This window comes from Callospermophilus lateralis, unplaced genomic scaffold (genome assembly GCF_048772815.1).
Source record: "Callospermophilus lateralis isolate mCalLat2 unplaced genomic scaffold, mCalLat2.hap1 Scaffold_148, whole genome shotgun sequence".
Lineage (NCBI taxonomy): Eukaryota > Metazoa > Chordata > Mammalia > Rodentia > Sciuridae > Callospermophilus > Callospermophilus lateralis.
In genome coordinates this window covers 732,389-752,671 of record NW_027512614.1, presented here as the reverse complement: position 1 = coordinate 752,671, position 20,283 = coordinate 732,389, and the positions used below count along the sequence as shown (strand labels likewise).

The window sequence follows — 20,283 nt, the reverse complement described above, 5'->3', positions numbered from 1 at the left end:
CCCAAAGAAGACACAATGAGAGGAGAAGAGAAAAAAATCTGTGAATACATATCTGGAATTGGAAATTCTGAGGAGCTCACAAATTTGGGTGTGGCAGAAGAGATCCCAAAAGTAGAGGACAGGGTAAACATTCCACAAACATGGAACATTGCTGGCCTAATGACTTCTTGACTATCTGCCTCTGACATTCGTCCACTAGAAATATAGCTTTGTGTTTTAGCTTCCTTTGTAGTTAGATCATGAAAGCTTGGTCTGAGTCTATGTGAATAGGAGGACATGGGTTCATATTTTCCAATAGGAACAGGAGGCAGCAGAGCTGAATCCTCTCTATGCAGGAACTGTGGCCATTGGGGTATGAATATCTTCCTGGGTGGATTGTGAATCCTTTGGCTCACTGCCTAGTTTTAATGGCATTTCTTTCAGCTTCCCTGAAAATTGGTGTTTGTTTTTGAAATACAAAAAGGTCAACTAGGACACAGTGCTGGAGGGAGATCTGCCACGTGGGGTGAGTCAGAGTCTGAAGGCAAAAACACAAACTGGGCTGCTACCCCATATATCTTTCCCACTTGAGCATAGCAACTTTTTTCTGAGCATTGCACCATATCCTCTCCCCACAACAACATGCCTTTATATTTTGGGGTCTCCTGGCTTCACCTTGTCAGTCTCATGTCATTTGGAAGCAATGACAGAACCACAGGGGCCCACCACAGATGTTGGATCACACACCTGCACTCCATTGCTCCCAGTTCCCTGGTGGCTCCTACTCACTGGCATCTCTGTTCTTCACAGAGATGGTCATGAATTCCACTCAGTCAAAAATGGCACTCGGTGGTTCAGTCATGATGAGCAACAGGAGATCTAAAGGTTCTCCAGGGATTTTGGGTCATGGTATTCTCAAAAACTTCATGGTATTGGCCTAGCCATATTTCAAGAATGAAGAAGTTGACACTGTGGGTTTTGATTCATTCAGGAGCCATTAAGTGTTGAGGAATCTCCTTTTAGTAAAAGCTCTGGAGATCGCATGCAGGCAACGTTCCCAAGGAGTGGGGAAAGGTCACAGGAATCCAAGCCCTGTGGATTTAAAATTCAAACCATTTTAAAATGATAATGACTATGTTAATATGTTAAAAGATAAGCAATATAGAAAACATGACATCAGAATATTTAAGTGTGGGGAAGAATATAACACAAGTGCACAGTATTTGTTCAGTATATTTCCCCTCTCTCTTTTTCATTGCCTTAAAAATCATGCTAAGTTACTATCATTTCAAAATAGTTATTATAACAAAAAGATTTTTTTGAAACTCTCATAGTAGTCACAAAACGAATACGTTATAGGCAAACCAAAAATCATTAGCAATGAATCAAAATATACTACAAGAGTAAATCAAAAGAAGGACTAAAGTGGCTGGGAGAAGAACCCCCCCCCCAATTTTTTTCCAATAATACAAAACAAGTTACAAAATGTCTATAATAAGACCTCACCCATTATTAAATACCTTAAATATAAACTGATGAAATTATCCAGATAAAAGATATAACATGACAGAGTGGATAACAAGACACAACAGTATGTTGCTTATGAGAAACTCACTTCACCTCTTAGGATACACATAGACTAAGGTGAAGGGATAGAAATGAGGCAGTTACCTCATTCACAAACAAACAGAATCCAAAGGAAAGCCCAAGTAACCATATTTACATCAGATAAAATGGACTGTAAGTCAAATGAAATAAGGTGACAATGAAGGTCATTATATAATGATAACGGGATCCAATAAGCAAGAAGAAATAAAAATTCTAAATATATATTCACCTAGTACTAGGGTACCCAAATATATATAGAAAATAATAATTAACCAAAAGGAAAAGAAAAATTCCATTATAATAATATTAGGGGATTCTTAACACCCTGCATTTAGCAATAGATAGACCATCCAGATAGAAATTGAACAAGGGAATGGCAGTGAAATTGTACCCTAGATCAAACAGACCTAACACATCTACAGAATAATCCATCCAACAACTGCAGAATACTTATTCTCACATGAAACATTCTCCAGGATGAATCATGAGATAAACTATTAACTTGTCCTCACACTTTTTTTTAAAATCAAGATCTTTTCATGCATCTTTTCTGAACATGATGAAATACAACTAGAAATTAAAAACAAGATATACTGTAGAACTATACAATACATTAAAATTAGACCACTTACTCATGAATAATCAATGGATAAAGGAAGAAATAAGGAAAATCAAGGATTTCTTGAAATAAATGAAAATGAAAAATAATAACTGAAAGTTATGAGATACAGCAAAAGCAGTACAGAGAGGAATAGTTGTAATCAACATCCACCTTGAAGAAAACCAAAAGAATTCCAATAAAAAATCTACTGGTGCATCTTATTAAGATTAAAAAAAAAATAAGAATGAACCAAATCCCCAAAAGAGTAGAATGAAAGAAATAATAAAGATTACAGCATAAATAAGAGTTAAAAAAATATAAAAGATCAACAAAACAAAAGACCTGGCTTTTCCAAGAAAATAAAATTGATATATCTTTATCTAGATTAACTAAGAAAACAAATGAGAAGATACAAATTAATAAATTCAGAAATGAAAAGGAAAACATTTCAAATGACAACAGAGAAATACAAAGGTTCATTAGAGATTATTTTGAACAACTTTGCACAAGGCAATTAAAAACCTAGTAGAAACTAGCTAATTCCTGGACACATTCATCTTACCAATATTGAATTGGGTAGAAGTAGCATATTTGAACCTAAAAGTAACAAGCAATGAGATTGAATCAGTAATAAAATGTAGCCCATGAAAATAAAGCTCAGGACCAGAAGGCATCACTACTGCAATCTATCAAACAATAAAGAAGAACTTATGCCAATTCCTCTTATATTATTCCAAAAATTGAGAAAAAAGGAAATTCTTCCAAAATTCATTCTATGAGGACATCATTACCCTGATACCAAAACCAGACAATAACACAACAAAAAAGAAAATGACAGGATACTATCCCTGATGGGATAGAACAATACTCACCAAAGTACTAGCAAACTGAATCAAAGAACATATTAAAAATATTATTCACTATGATCAAGTGGGATGCACTCCATGTGGATAAGGATCCTTCAATACATGCCAATAAATAACCATGATATTTATTCAACAGATGAAGGACACACACTATGTGATCATATCAACAGATGCAAAGTTTTCCCTTCACAATAAAAATGACAAACAATGAGTCATTGCAGGAATGTACTCCAACATAATAAAGGGTATATTTAATAAGCCAACAGCTAGTATAATACTTATTATGGAACAGCTCTAAGCTTTCTCTTAAAATTTGGAAAAAAATAAGGATGCCCACTGTCATCATTTTATTCAACATCGTCTCAGAAGTGCTAGAAAAAGCAATAAGACAGCTGGGTAAAATGGTACACACCTGTAATCCCAGAGGCTCTGGAGGCTGAGACAGGAGGATCCTAAGTATAAAGACAGTCTCAGCAAAAGTGAGATGCTAAGCAACTCAGTGAGACCCTGTCTCTAAATAAAATGCAAAATAGGGCTGGGGATGTAGTTCAGTGGTCAAGTGCCTGGAGTTCAATTCGCAGTACCCCTCCAAAAAAGCAAGCAGGAAAGAAAAAGAGCAATAAGACAAGAAAAAGGAAGTAAAGGCATCCAAATTGGAAAAAAGGAAGTCAAATTGTCACTGTTTATAAATAACCTGATCTTATATGTAGAAAACCACAGATTCCACAGAAACTATTAGTATGCATCAATAAATTCAGAAAAGTTGCAGGATACAAAATCAACATACAAAAACCAGTAGCATTGCTACATTTGAACAGCAAATTATCTGCAATAGAAACCTAAAAAGCAGTACCATTTACAATAGTTACAAAAAGTAAAATAAAACATGAAGAGTAAATTTAACAAACTGGTGAAAATTCTCTAAAATAAAAACTACAAATCACTGATTTAAAAGACTGAAAAGAACACAAAAGTATGGAAAAACATTTTATATTCATGAATTAGAATAATCAAATCTGTTACAGTGTGCTTATCACCCCAAAAAAACTATGTATTCATATTCAATGCAATTCTTATCAAAATATTAATTATATTTTTCATAAAAGCAGAAAAACACAATGTTAACTTTATATGGAACCACAAACCATTCAACCATCTTGAATGAAAATAAATAAATAACAGAATAAGAGATATTGTATTTCCTGACTTCAGAGTATACTACAAAACTGTGGTAATCAAACAACAAAGTATGAATATAAAAACAAACACATACATCAACAGAACAAAATAGAGAGCCTGGAAGTCAACCCACACACCTAAGTCAACTGATATTTACAAAGGTGCTACAAACATGTATTAGAGAAAAGACAATCTTTTCAGAAAATGATGGTAGTAAAATTGCATGTTCATATGCAGAAAAATGATATTAGACCCCATCTTTAACCAATTATGGAAATCTCCTCAAAATGTTATTAAAGACTTAAACATAAGACCTGATGCTATGAAACTACTAGAAGAAAATGGGAAATGTTTCAGGACATTGCAATCAGCAAACATTTCTTTGAACAAGACCACAAAAAACATAGGAAATAAAAGCCAAAATAGACAAATGGGAGTATATCAAACTAAGAGATTACTGCACAGTAAAGAAAAGAGTCCACTAGGTAAAGTTACAACATACACAACAGGAGGAAATATTTGCAAACTATAAATCTGATGAGAACTTAATATCCAGAATATATAAAGAACTCCAAAAACTCATTTAAAAAGTCATAATAATATCCCACTTAAAAACTGGAAAATAGAACTAAGCAGATATTGCTCAAAAGAAGGCATTCAAATGTCAATAGGAATATGAAAAAATGCTCCACATCACCAGTCATATGGGAAAGTTGAGTCAAATCCACAATGAGACACCATCTCACTTCAGTAAGAGTGGCTCTATACAAAAAACCAAAAGATAACAAGTGCTACACAGTATGAGAGAAAAGGAAACCCCTGCACAGTGATAGAAATGTAAATTAGTACAACTATTCTGGAAAACAGCTTGGAGGTTCCTCACAAAATTAAAAATAGAAGCAGCTTGTGAACTAGCAACCCCACAATTAGGTATGTACCAAAGGCAATAAAATCAGTATGTCAGAGTCATCTGCACTGTGTTTATTGTAGCTTTATTCACAATCACCCAGAAATGGAATCAACCTAAGTGTCTGTCAACTGATGAGTGATTAAAGAAAATATGGCATATAAACCAAGAAGTCCCTATCATGTGACAACATGGATAGAACTAGAGATTATTATATTAAGAGAGATAAGACAAGTACAAAAAGACATGTAAGTACTGCATGATCTCACTCATGTGGAATGTAAAATATTTGGTCTCATAAAAATTGGAGTTCAATGGTGGTCACCAGAGGTTGGGGACAGTAGGGGGAAAGGGCAGATGTGGAAAATTTATCAATGAGAGCCACGTTACAGTTAAATAGGAGTAAGAAGTTCTGGTTGCTGATGTACAGTAGGGTGACCACAGACTAGAAAAAAGCATTTTATAAGTTTTCACCATAAAGAAATGATGAAGGGGCTGGGAATGTGGCTCAAGCGGTAGCGCGCTCACCTGGCATGCGTGTGTCCTGGGGTTCGATCCTCAGCACCACATACAAACAAAGATGTTGTATCAGCCAAATACTTAAAAAAATATTAAAATTCTCTCTCTCTCTCTCTCTCTCTCTCTCTCTCTCCTCTCTCTCCCACTCTCTCTCTCTCTCACTCTCTCTTTAGAAAAATAAAGAAATGATGAAATTTTGAGGAGACATATACATTTAACATGGTTTAATCACTACCCAGTGTATTCATGTATGGAAACATCACATGGTACCGATAAATGCAATTTTTACATTTTTATGTATCCATGAAAGTAAATTTAGTTTTAAAAGACAGAAGAGTCTCAAAAAGAGCATCTTAAGTACTATAGATTGCTTTATTTCAAACAGAGATTTTTTAATCCCTAATTTTTGCAATAATGTTGTAGGCATCATGTGTGTTCACATTCATGTGCAGGTTTTGCCAGAAGAAAATGATGGAGGAAGGAGTTAACATCCCATTGTCTCCACTTCAATTATTTTGCATTTATCTGGTGGCTTGATATAAATTTTATTTAAATAAATGCATTCTGGCTCTTAAACTATGAAAACTAGATTTTTGCTACTATTAGTCGGGACCTGTATCTTTCATATTTACCATTCTATCCCCAGTACACACTTTCACGATGCTTGGTCAATGTCTGTCATGTAAATGAAATAACTAACTCCTCTGGTTCTTAAATCCCCTCTACAATATTCACGTGGTAAAGTGGTAAAACTTCTTTTTACCCATTTCTAATGACAGCAAATATATTATTTCTTAAATGAATCAATTCTACCTTGGGTATTTGATTTGAAATTTCCACATAACAAATGACTATCTTTTTATTCTGATTTTTCTGTTTCCCCTGACCCTACCACTTCATGTCATGAGTCAAACCCTTTTCTAAAAAACAGAATTTTCCAAACAAAATGTTTGAAGGAAATATCTAAACAGAATGTTTCCTGCTTTAGCTGAATTTAAAATTTCTTCCACGGGGAGAAAGCATTGATCAAAGCGCCAGCACCCAGAGCTCAGTGAAAGATGCCATAAGCATTGGAGGATCTGACCATCACATCAGGTACCTGGAACCCTTTTTTTAACACCTTTAATACTCACTTCACACCTTTGGTTTATTTCAGTTTTAAATATTAAAAAAGTAATAATTTGCATATACTTTCATTATCCTCTTCTTTAAAAGAACAACAATATGGTATAAATTTAAAATTTAAGCTTATATATTAAAAAAACAAATGAAATGCACTTTCTGATAATCAATCTCTCCCTTCACTCAGTTAAATGCAGTAGTGACTTTCTGCAAATTACTCCCTTACCTTTACAGTTTTTCCACAAATGCAAATCTATGGGTGATGGATGTGTATACATTCATACATAGGTGGTGACTTGCTTTCTTACCTTTTATCAAACTTCTAAAGCATTGTTTATAGTTTATAATTTTCAGCTTATATCTTTTAGTTTGTAGTAGATATTATGGATCACTACCTAGTCTCCTCTTCAGAAATGATGTACCAACTCTTGCAGCTACCAGATGCTACCTAGCTCAGACCCTCAAATATGGTTCCAAGACCATAGTGTCTCAAATCTCAGATTCTCCTGAATGGTATGAGCCTGATAAGCAGCTCACTCATCCTTGTTGGAGGCAAGTACTCCATTGTTTCTCAATGTCTTACTGATTCTCCTACTTCCCAAGCATATATACTCCCTACAAAATACTCTTCTCCCTCCTGATTACCAGACCATTATTTAGGGTTAAATCATGACATGATCCATCCATATAATGGCTCAGTCTGCTATGAAAGGAAAAGGACCTTACACTCAAAGGGCTTCTAAGACCTGGTTGACATGTCCCAGTATGAGTTGGGAGAGTAGGAAGGGATCCTTTAGGTCCTGAAATAAGAGAGATGGGACAAAGGGCTGGAATTCATTGAAATGGAAGCACTCTCCCATTATGTGGGATTAAATGCTCTAGTAAAGGAACATCACAGAACAGAGCGTTACTATGTTTTCAGATGGGAACAAAAAGTTTAAACATTGATTAAAATTAAGAGCAGGCATCCAGAACTTCCATGGCCAACAGTAGAGAAAGAGATTAAAAAAGAAAAAAGAAAGAAAGAAACCTCAGGAATTTGGAAATTCTAACACAAGAAAACTCATCATAAAACCTAGAGGACTTTCTATTCACCCTGTAGGTCAGGGCTAATGGTAAAATATGCTATTACAGAATTTACAGAACTTGGTTATGCTAGCAAAAGGGATAAAGAGATTCTTAAACAAAGGAGGTCAGGTGGGATTCTGGAAGCAACTTGATTATATAATGACCATATTGAGTGACAGGGTCAGGGTTTGACCAAGGCTATCTGACTGTTAAACAGCCACAGTGGATTGGCTGAGGCCCCTGGTACAAATCCACCATGGTCAACTTCTTTATTTCTAAATCTCCTTCCCTTGTTGCTCACAGATATTGTTTCCAAGCACACTGTCAAATAAATCTAAGCACAGATCTCAGAAATGCATTCTATTTTCTGAGGATTCTAAACTAGGATATATTTAACACTTCATTTTCAAAATTATTTTGTGTTGATATATATGCCTATTGTACATATGTATCAATATGGATTTACTTTGATGAATCAGTGTATTCTAAAGGTTTTCAAGAAAATTTTAATGTCATTGTCAAAGAAATATAAGCTACAATATTATAAATCTTAACTCATATGTATATACATGTTTAATGTAATACAAAAATAACAACTTGTGTGCCAAAGTAGTTGTGCCATTGAGCTATATATTCACACTTGATATTTTCAGACTTTTAAACTTGAATGTTCTTCTACGGTTAATAATATGGCTCTTGTTAGTGTGATTTTTAGTTGGTGATCACTATGAAGTTGAGTTTCTTGTTTCCATTTTTAAATTTCATTTTTTTGCTTTGGTACATCAATCTAGCAACTTGTATTCATAAGTTATTGATTTGTTTCAAATGTATTCTTTACCTTTTACTACTCATGTGTATTGCTAATGCCCTCACTAAATGTGTGGCCTATATTTATAATTTTCTTTATGATGATTTGAGTGTAAATAAAATATTCAGTTTGTTCTATTTACAGATTCTATTTGCTAGAATTTTTAATCTATTCTATTTACTTGAATACCACCTTAACAAATGTTTACTTAATCAAAAGTCATAAGGAGATTCATATTTTCTTCTGAAAGCTTTATGGCTTTTTGTCTGTACTTGAGTTACCTATCTGGAATTGACTTTGATGTATAGTTGGATACAGGGAAGCTTTCTATTTTCTCTTCTGTAGACAGACACCCACCTCAGGAGCCCACTTACTGACCTGTCCTAACACTACTGATCTGCCTTGGTTCAACATTTCATAGATGTAGAGATCTGTTTGGGTTCTGAGTAATACATGACCTGGATAGTGTCTTTATGTATCTATGTACCAAATGTCACATTCAATTACCATGCTCTAAGACACACTTTGATATCTGGTACAGAAAGTACCTAGTTTTTATTCATGAATAACTTGATCTCTACTCTTCATCCTGAATTGTAGAACCCACTTATCAAATACTCATAACATGCTGGAGTTTACTTGCAAGTTCCTGATTTGGATAGTTGGACTTTTTTCCTATCTAGAAATATGGTACACAACATCATTTATGGATATCTTCAATGTATTTCAATGAAGATACATTGTTTTCTGTTAGATTCTCCCTCTGTCCTGTTTTTTCTGCCTTGTTCTCACTTTCTGTAATTTTGAGACAGGGTCTCACTTAGTTGCTAAGGCTTTAAATTCACAATCCTCCTGCCTCAGCCTCCCAGGTCACTGGGATTACAGATGTGTACAACCACACTCAGCAGAAACTTATTTTTAAAAAGACTGATATTTTGAATATCCAACAACTATATCTTAAATTTTATTGTAGGTGTAAGAATCCATTTTGGCAGTCTTAAAAGAGAAATTTTTCCAGTAAGATACCATAAACTCATAATTCTTTGAAATATACTTTCCAAGCACTCATGTACTCTGAAGCCCACATATAGATCTTGAATTTCAAGTCCTAAGTGCAAGCTGTAATAAATGTGAATATCTATATTTCTGTATTAGTGTTTCAGTGAACTACAAAATACAAATGATTCTGGGAAGGAAAGTAAAGGTTTTCTCCCTAACAATGCACAGTAATTGTGCAATATTGGTATAATCATAACAAACCAAATGAAATATAAATTCTTCTCCTAAACTGAACATAATAAATTCCCTTTCAAATGATGAAGTGGAACATTCCAATAACTATTTGTTTTCTGATTTACAGCTCCTTATATGCCAAACTGTAGGGTCAGGAATGCTCAGCCAGTTGAGCAATTGGGTTGGCTGAACATCTTCAAGTACTGCATAATTTAGGCCAAGGAGGTTAATTAGCATATTATTGTTTGACAAAATGAACAGCATGGAGTTGCCAAACTTAAATTCCTTAAATAGTAACACATAAATCTTAGTACAGTGGCACTTCCACAGATGGCAGCATGCTATCTGATAGATGAAAAGGGCTGCTTGAGCATAACATTAAGATTCTAAACAGCAAAAGAACTCTACACTGAACAAATTTCACAGGGCAGCAGAAATTTATCATGTTTGTTTTGTCACTGTAACTCACATCTTGCCAACTCAACCCCATAAAGAGATAAGGGACACATCCAGAGGTAGCAAAAGTGGGAATTAACAAAAAACAATTTATGCAAATGTAGTGTGCAATAAACTGCTTTCTGAGAAACTGTATAAACTATCGATTGTCTCTTTGTGTTTTATGAACAATGTCAAATTCCAAGTCACTTTGCTCTCTTGTGTGTCTTGGTTCTCATATTATTACACAATGTTCTGGAAGCATTTGGTCAAGTACTAGTTCTACATTCCATTATTTGTCTTATAGCCAGCGAACACTATATGAAAATAGAACATAATAGCACATAACATATTAAAATAGCAATTCTTGAGAGAAACATTGATAACTAGAAAGAAGAGCTTAGCTCTTTAACTCAGGATTTTACAAAAATCTCATTAAGTCTTGTTTTCCAATGTGAGGGTCCCCAAGTCCACCCTCTGTTTTGATGATTCACAGGAAAGGTTTATAGGACTCTGAAAGCTGTTGTACGCATGATGACAGGTTATTATAGCAAGAGTATATTAATCAAAGTCAGCAAAGGAAACAGGTTTCTAGGGAGGAATGCAGAAGAAACCAGCCATGAGGTCCCAGTTGTGTTGTCAGGGAAGACACAAGTTAGAACTGAGCTCTCCACTGACAGTCTGTGATAACAGAGGAAGCTCATCCCAGCCCTGAGTCGCAGGCTTTATCTCAGGGCAGGTACCCTACGTATGCAATCCCTGTGTGACTCACCTCAACTGCTCAACTTGCCTCCCTAAGGAGGCAAACTGATAGAGAATGGCTCATGGTACATGGCCTCCATTGTACCCATGCTTGAGACACCCCAAAACTCCAGGCATATGTACAAAAATGGACAATTACAATAAACCACATAGTTAGCATGACCTATCTATCATGGCCCAAGATCTGGTACACAAAGACATTCTTATGAGCCATGATATTCCAAAGATTCACAAGTGATCGCCCAGAAGCCAGTTCTTAGGCCAGTCCTGAGAATATTTGGATTTTGCAGCTTTTAAGAATCTGCTATATAATCTAGTACCTACATGTTATGGTTTGGATGTGAGGTGTCACCCAAAAGCTCACATGTGAGACAATGGAAGAAGGTTCAGAAGACAAATGATTGGATTGTGAGAATCCTAACCCAGTCAGTGATTAATCCCTTGACAGGGATTAACTGAGTGGTAACTAAACTGGTAGGTGTGGCTGGAAGAGGTGGGAATCCAAAGTGTGTATTTGGGCTATATATTTGATTCTGGCAAGTGGAGAATTCTCTTTGTGTTTTCTGATTATCATGTGAGACAATTTCCTCTGCCACACTCTTCCTCCATGATGTTCTGCCTCACCTCGAGCCCTGAGGAGTGGAACCAGTCTTCTATGGATTAAGACCTCTAAAACTATGAGCTCTCAAATGAACTTTTCCTCCCCTAAAATTGTTCTGGTCAGATCTTTCAGTCCCAGCAGTAAAACAGCTGACTAAAACACTATTCTTAACGATACTGTGTTATGCTATTAAAACTCTTCTTAAGAGCTTAGATTGCATGTTAAGTAATCTAATCACACAGGAAAAAAATTAAAAATGAGGCACAAAAAAATTTATGGATGTGATGAAAATGCTTATAACCTTGATTATGATGTTTCTATGGATTTATGTGTATGTACAAACTCATAATTGTGTACATTATGTGTGTGCAGATTTGTGTATCAATTATAGCTCAATAAAGCTGTTTAAAAAGAGTTTTTAAAAATGGAAAAATAAAACATTAAAAAACCAAATTGAATGTTATTTTTCCTTTCTCAGTTAAAAAAAGAGACATCATTAGTACAAATTCACCTTCTCCCTTCAGGTGACAATGATAATCTGAATTTGAAAAAGTAAAAAAAAAAAAATAAAATGGAAAGAAATCATTATACCTACTCTGAAGCACTGACTTGGTTTACATGCAAAATATAAATTCTTAATAAACTCTAATACTGGACCAGACTTAGGCTGAGGAAGAGTCTTAGTTCCTGCCTTGATCTGTGAATTTGAGGCATCTTGGCTCTAACTTGAATCCTCTCCTGGCAATTTCCCTTAAAGCAGGGTAAGGTATTTGTGAGTCAATGTGATTACACTTACCTGGTCTTTTCTAGACCATATGGGAACTTCCCAGACTTCCCAGACACCCCAGATCTGCAACGGGACTTGCATATCCTGCACCCAAGGTCTCTAAAGGAGAATCACAGATGTATTCACATCTGGATGCAACATGCTATGGCACAGGATAGGAGAGAACATGGACCCATGAGTTTTGTGTCCACACAGGGTATAAAGAAGGTCTTCTACAATGTATCACAGAACAATATTCAGAGAAAAAACAGGTAGGCCAGGGTAAAGAGTCAGGATGAGGTCCACATGTTCCTGCATGTTAGTACAAGAAATAAAACAATAAATTTGAGTTGGCCCTTCCACATAATTGTGGGAGAATAGATTGCTAGTTTTATTTCAATCTTTAGATATTTGTGTATATGATGCATGGCCTCCATTGTACCCATGCTTGAGGCAAGTTGGCCGATTCTAGTAAATGATCAATTTCCTCTTGGGTCAGGTCTTCAAATCAATACAATTTTTGTGGAATATGTATTATTTTAGAAACTGATATATATTCTACAGAGATTATACAGATATATCTTCACCTGAGGGAATGATTTCATACCAGTTCAAAACTGTTATCTAGTTAATCACAGAGAAAATTTCCTAAACCTAATTCTAACACTCAAAGATTAGCATCATGCAGAATTTATCTTTTGTTTCACCATTCCCCCCCAACTTTCATAGGTTTCATCTATATGGACTTGTTGACTTTTTACATACAATATCAGATAAGACAGACTGCTGTGTCATTGGTGTGAACACTTAACTTTTTCAAGCAGGAGACTTGGGGTTCTAATCCAGGACTCTGATGTGGCTAGCATTTGGAGAGAACAAATTGGGTACCAAGGAACAAACACAGTTAATCTAAGATTTGGGAGTAAAAAGTTAAAGAAAGCTCTAAAATACAGTCAAATGGAAAGGGAGATAGAGATCAAATCTGACCACCAAACATAGAAGCAATCATAGAAGCCAGCCCACATCGGGGAATTATGTCTAGAACAGGGAATAAAAAATAAATCTTGCATAATTTCCCTAAGTCTTCAGTGCACAGAAGATAATAGGACACTCTTACCTGCGTTTGTTAGAGGAAAGGTGGTCCTTAGGGAGAAAAGGCAATTTAGATTTTGTGGGCATGAGTTTATACACATTCCAATTAACAGGAAATACTTCCAAGTTGTGTAATTATGAAAGAGTTGCCCAGTTTATTAAGCAAGAAATGAAGCTGGGTGGGTACAGCAGGGATGGTGATGCACAAAGTCTCCAAATTAAACACAAGAAAAAGAATAAACAAAGAAACAAAACAAAAAAGAAAAAGACCAAGGAATAGAGGTGAGGAGAAAAGATGGAAGGAAGAAAGGAGGGAGGAAAGAAGCAAGTATGCTCAATAGGCAAATCTGAGCAGAATTCATTTTACAAATATCAGAAAATGAGTGACAGGGCAAAAACACAAATTGCTGAGAGATTTGAATAATATATACATCTAAGTCCAGAATCATAAAGCAAACCTGAGAAACTCACAGAGAAAGTGTACACATGGCAGAACACAGATGAGAATAAATACAGTGTAGGGATGTGGCTCAGTGGTCAAGTGCTCCTGAGTTCAATCCCCTTACCAAAAAAAATAAAAAAAAGTATCTGGCCCCCAAGTAAAGAAGCTGTCACAGAAGCCAGCCCTCATAGGGAATTTTGTCTAAAACAGGTAAAAAAAATATTCAGTACCCCAAATTGGAGTCCAAGAAGCCCTGAAGATTTGAGGAAAGGAAGAAAGGGAGAAAAGGAATTGGATGAAGATTCATTAAACAAATTAAAATGCTCTAGGCATTCCAAAAAATCCAAAACATTTTACCTTCCATAATAACAGAATTAGTTGATGAGCAAAATTCATTCAGTCTCTCAGAGATTTCTTATAGTGTCTCCTAAGTGCTGAACCTGATCCTGTGCTCAGTGCCACCCTGACATGATGAACCAAAGGAATGTGATCCTGGTCCCATGGGGCTCCCTGTCCAGGGGAGCTAAGGAGGAGAAGAAGATTACATGAATGCATAAGTTAGTTAATTTGAGACACTAAAGTGACTGCTAAATATTAATTGTGGTGTTATAAAGAGATATTTCAATATTTAAATCCACAATTTAATGGAAATGATCTCTAGACAATAATGCTTAAAATTTGATCAAAATGTCAAGGGGAAATTAGTCAAGGAAGGTGAATAGTTGTTCATCACATGAAAGAAGATCTTATTTGGGTTGCTAAGGAAAAGCCAATATAGAGAAAGCACAGAAACCTACATTAAGTTTGGTAAGAGAAGATAGTATAGTTGAATAATGTCTACTACTTGACATAAGGATTGGGATTTCATTGTACAGAATAAATACCTATTTTCAATATAAGGCAATATGATATGAATATTTTGATGTAGATGAATCAAGGAAAGAAATCAAAATAGATTGCATTTTAAAAAATTGAGTTGGGTTGTGTTAAATTAAGGGAATAAAAAAAATACACCAAGGTTATAGTGGCCCAAGATTCATGTACATCTTAAGGAATGTGAATCTTAAGGGCTAGAAATAACAAAGAATATTAATAAGTAAAGAGCATATGTACCAAACACAAATCCAAGCTGTCCTACTCAGGCTGAAGAAAAGGAACATCAGAGCAACAGGAGCCCTGACAAAAATGGTTGAAAGTATGTTGCTGACATGGAATATTGAAACACAATGCACACTGCAGGAGAACCTCATAGATGCTGTAGCTCTGGACAGCTGTGTGGCAGTGCTACCTCTGACTCTCTGAGGAAAGCAAGAAGAGGTATAGACTCCTTACCATATCAGTGACGTGAGGGCCACTGCTCAGCACAGGGAATCTGGAGCAATTCCAAGAGGAGATCTGCTGTTGACACCTGATAGCATTTATCTAAGTGGAGTGAATTTGATTATTTTTTGTGTGTACATTAAATAGAAACCCAAATATGTGTATTTATGCTTTTGTGTGTCACATCTTTATTTGATACACATATAAACACATGTATGCATCAGCTCTAACAGGAACTTGAAATGTGACTACATCATGGCTACCATAGCAAAAATGGTCTGAACTTACAAATCATTTTCTTTTTGCTAAATTCTTTACCCTAAAGAATTCAAAGAATTTAACATTCTCTTCCCAAATCCTTTGTTTCTTTTTTTCTTATGAAAAATAGCTATTGATACACTTAAGCTTTCCATTTTAATTGCACATGTCAAAAACATCACATGGGTTGGTTTTGAGGGTAGATCCTGTCTTTAAATCCAAGTTCTACTCTTTGGCAACTTAGATAACCTCACTGTGTCTTATTTTCTTATCTATAAGATACACCATCTTACTAAGGTAATTGGAATTAATTTCTTCAGAAGAGCATCCAGAATATAGCATGGGACAGATGGCTACGATTTATTGGTTTTTTAGTGTCTTCTAAATGAGACCACATATGCAAAAGCACTTAGAACCATAAAGCATAATGCAAGTAGAAGGCCTTATTGTTTTTATGAAATGATATTTTCATTTTATCTCAACTTCAAAGTGTATCAAAATGAAATTCAGCATTTAATGACACCCTCATGCTTCTAATTGTGACATTTGACACTAAAATTAAGAGAGAAGTATCTAATTCATCAACGTATGACAGACATGAATTAGGAGCTAAACTTAAAAGGGCCTAAAATTTCCATTATCTACCCTAGACTCGTTCTGTACCCTTTTTCATCCTGTTTTGTGTCTCTGGGGCTCACCTGCATGGGTTGTATCATCAGATCAACGATGTCCTGTCACTTCCATGGGGGCCAGTGGATGAAGACCCCTAAAACAATCAGAGAAGAGAGGTGTGAGGTCTTCAGTTATCCCCATCTCTTGTTTCTCCATTCTGGAATCATCACTTTTTGCCCCACTGGTTCCCTCCCTGAGAGCCTTCCTCATGTTACCTATAACTACCAAAGCCACTGCTCCATTCAAGGCTCTCTGCCCAATGTGGTTCTCTTCATCCTCTTGTCTCTCTGACCCTCAGGGTGGAAAGAGCCTGCTGGTCCTCACTCCTGCACTATTGTCACTCCCGTGAAGCCGGCTCATACCTCTGTCGGAAGTTCCATCATAAGTGAGCCATCATTATGTGATCTTAATTAAATTCCTTACCAATTGGATTTGACTAATATGGAAACCTTACATTGTTCTTCATTTCACTCTATCAGACTTTTCATCTCAGGCAATATATAAATGATAACACCACAAAAACAAGTGACCCATCTATAGTATCATTCTCGCAGTCCATTCTGGAGAAAGGAGCTTGACCCTCAATTGCAGAGGGCAATGCTTGGCAACAGTCCTGATCACAGGCTGAAACATTCTCAGGAAGATGTCCATGGTGCTGACTGTGTTCATAGTTAGGGAGAATCCTAGTGGGGAGAGAAAACAACTGGAATAACAGGGTGGAGACTCTCCAGTAAGGAGTATAAATTCACTCACTTATGTTTGGGCACATGTATTGAGGTGTTTTGATTTCAATTTACAATCTGCTGATATTTATGTTATGTGGAGTTACTCTAATAAAATCTGGCAATTAATACATAAAGATGAACCTAGAGTTACATCTGAGAGTAAGAAAATCCTACATAGGGAAAATGCCCAAACAAAAGCACAGAAATAGGAATGGGTGTTTCACTTGTGAGATGCTACAAAAAAAGGCAGATCAAAAAGCAGGTAGAGTGTTTAAAAAGATAGGAAGTCATATTCAGAAAGCATAGCAGAACTAAGTAATGCATACTCTTGAATGCATGTGGAAAAATCTAGCACTGTTCATAAATGCAATGTGTGTTATTTCATATATAAAATACTCAGGGGAATGTTTAAAAATATCATGCAATATTCTAGTAGCTTTCAGCAAAAAACTATCAAAGTTAGCATATAGTATATATTGGACTATGAGCATTGATATTGCTATGGAAGGAATAAATCCAAGAGATATTTTCAAAAATGATTGATAATTGTATGAACTTGACTTCCAATACCCCTCTAGGAAGGAAAGAAGGAAATGGGGGAAAGAAGAGAAGGGAAGAAGAAAATAAAGAAAAAGAAAAACAATTGAGATTCTTAGAGAAATGTTTCATTCTAGGATTGAGGCAGAAAATATATAAAATAGTCCTGGAGTACTATAGTTCCAGAAATTTTTAAAAAATGGAAGAAAAAAATCTGCAAATTAAATGACATATGTCAAAAGGACCTAAGAACTCTAGCAACAAAATCAAGTAGTATCAGTTTATTACTCAAGGTATTAAAAAATTCATGATCAACATTGATATAAAGATTAAATAATTTAACAAATAGGGAGTAGACACATCCCTTGTGTAGAATGAGTACAAATTATCCATGTAAATACAACCCATTCCTTATGTATAAATACTATTAGAGACATCTTTCCATTGAATACATAAAAGGAAGTAGGAACATAACTTTACAATGTATAAACCTGAAAACTACTACCCCAGTCATGTGATTGAGATCAATTCACAATAGCTAAGCAATGGAACCAGCCTAGGTGCCCTTCAACAGATAAATGGATAAAAAAATGTGGTATATATACACAATGGAATACTACTCAACCCTAAAGAGAAATGAAATTATGGCATTTGCTAGTAAATGAATGGAACTGGAGACTCTCATGCTAAGTGAAATCAGCCAACCCTCCAAAACTGAAGGCCAAATGCTCTTTCAATATATGAATGCTAACTCACAATTAGGGGAACAGTAGGGAAGAATAGAAGTACTTTGAATTAGACAAAGTGGAATTAAGGGAAGGGGGGATGGGAGATAGGAGAGATAGTAGAATAAATCCAACATTACTTTGCTATGTGCATATATGATTGCAGACCATTGTAATTCTACACCATGTACAACCAGATGTCAAAATGCATTCTACTGTCATGTATAACAAATAAGAACAAATTTTTTAAAAAACTAAAAATAATTGAAAGTGGTGCTATAGTGTGTGCATTTGATAGGATGTAGTTAAAATTGCACTTTATTCCTATTGTCTTTATCTCCATTATAATCATGAGATAAAGCATGAAATACCAAAATAAAGGATATTGCACAAAATAACTGTCTGGTACTCTTCAAAACCGCCAAGATCATCCCAAAGAGGGAAAGTCCAAGAAAGTGTCACAACGAAGAGGGGACCAGGAGATGCAGTGACTGACCCTAAGATGGTAACAAGACAGTGATTTGTGAAATAAAAAAGATTCTTAGGTCAAAGCTAAGGTCACATGAATCAAGCACAAAATTCACCAATGTTTCCTTCACTGTAACTAACATAGCATTCTAATGAAAGATGTTCACACCAGAGGAACTAGCTGTGAAGTGCATGGGAACTCTGCACTCCTCACAGTCTCTTCTGTAGCCCTAAAACTGTTCTGAAACAGTGACTTTCATGAGTGAATAAACAGTTACAGTGGAGCACAGAGGAGCAGAGCTGGGCTGCAAGAGTTCAGAAGAAGCATGTTGAGGAAAATGTGATAATAAAGTAAAGGATGCTGAAATTGAGAGACAATAGAGAGTCAACTGAAGGAAGAGAGAAAGCAGAGAGAGAGGTAGAGAAAAGAAAATGAGGAGACATTCAAGAAAATGAATACATGTGGTGTGCTGGATTAAATCCTGGGAAGAAAGAGGATAGTCAAAAACCTAGTGGAAGCAAACAAATTCTGTGGTCTTATTAGTGGCAAAATACCAAAGCTAGGTTCTTTGTTTTGACCAATGGACAGAGTAATACAAGAGGATGGCTGTGTGATGCATGATGAGGACATGTGAGAACACTGCAGTAATGTGCTTTCAACTCTCTGCAAGTATAAAATCATTCCAAAATTGAAAGTTTAAAATATTTTTAAAAGTAGGGAAAAAAGAATAAAAATTCATGATGAGAAATAAGGAGGAGAGAAATAGATACTGTTTTTGAGTTTTTGTCCACTGACTCCTGGTTCCCCATGGTGGCTTGTGCTAGTGAAATGCTTCCTTTGAGTGAGTTAGGCCAGTGAGTACTGACTCAGGGTTCCAACTTGTCATTTAATATGAGAAGAAAAAGGAGGAAGTATTTGGACTCCCAAGCTCCCAATGGACCTCCAGAAAGCACTCCTCTATCTACCCTTGAAAAATTTCAAAAGAAATATAGCATAAATCCTGTTCCATGTCTCCTCAGACCATCCTGCATGTTCTCTCTTTTTCACCTTCTGATGATTATTGAGCTATCTTCAAGTGACGTGGATATTGATGGAGAAGACATCTATTTCTGGCAAATTAGATTTATTGAACAACCTACAATAAAATGTCATACATTTTAGGACTCTTTCAGTAGCTTTAAATAATATTCTATATAGACTGAATTTCATTCCTCTGTAAAAGAGAATCAATAGTCCTTAAAATATTTTTTTATTCTCCAAAACCTATAAATGTGATCCTCCTATGTCCAAGACTGGGTTAGATAGTAGAGTTAAAAACTAGGATTATAACTACCATGTTAAAAAAAAAAACTCCTAAAGAAAAGTACTATAAATAATTCAAATCCTGAATTAAAATTTCCAAGAAATCTCTATGTTGGCAGATTTACAAATTGTATTGGCTCTGAGTCAAAAGCCTGAGGCAGAAGAAAGAGTAAATAGCAAATCTCTAGGTGATAAATGTGGGTAAACTTAGCCAGCCTTTATGATTTAAACTGCTGAGAAAACAATATTGAGGATGTGGTCATAATTTAGCTCCTTCTAATATATCT

General features: G+C 35.5%; 1 long non-coding RNA gene across 1 annotated transcript in view; it reads right to left on the bottom strand.

Annotated features, from left to right (window-relative positions):
• Positions 1-878: 878 nt before the first annotated feature.
• Positions 879-20,283, bottom strand: part of LOC143387592 (uncharacterized) — a 103,768-nt gene continuing 84,363 nt past the window's right edge. Inside the window, exons 3-4 of the long non-coding RNA XR_013089859.2 lie at positions 16,265-16,332; positions 879-1,071 (exon numbers count right to left, since the gene is read on the bottom strand). This is a non-coding gene — a long non-coding RNA (uncharacterized LOC143387592). The remainder of the gene's footprint in view (positions 1,072-16,264; positions 16,333-20,283) is intronic.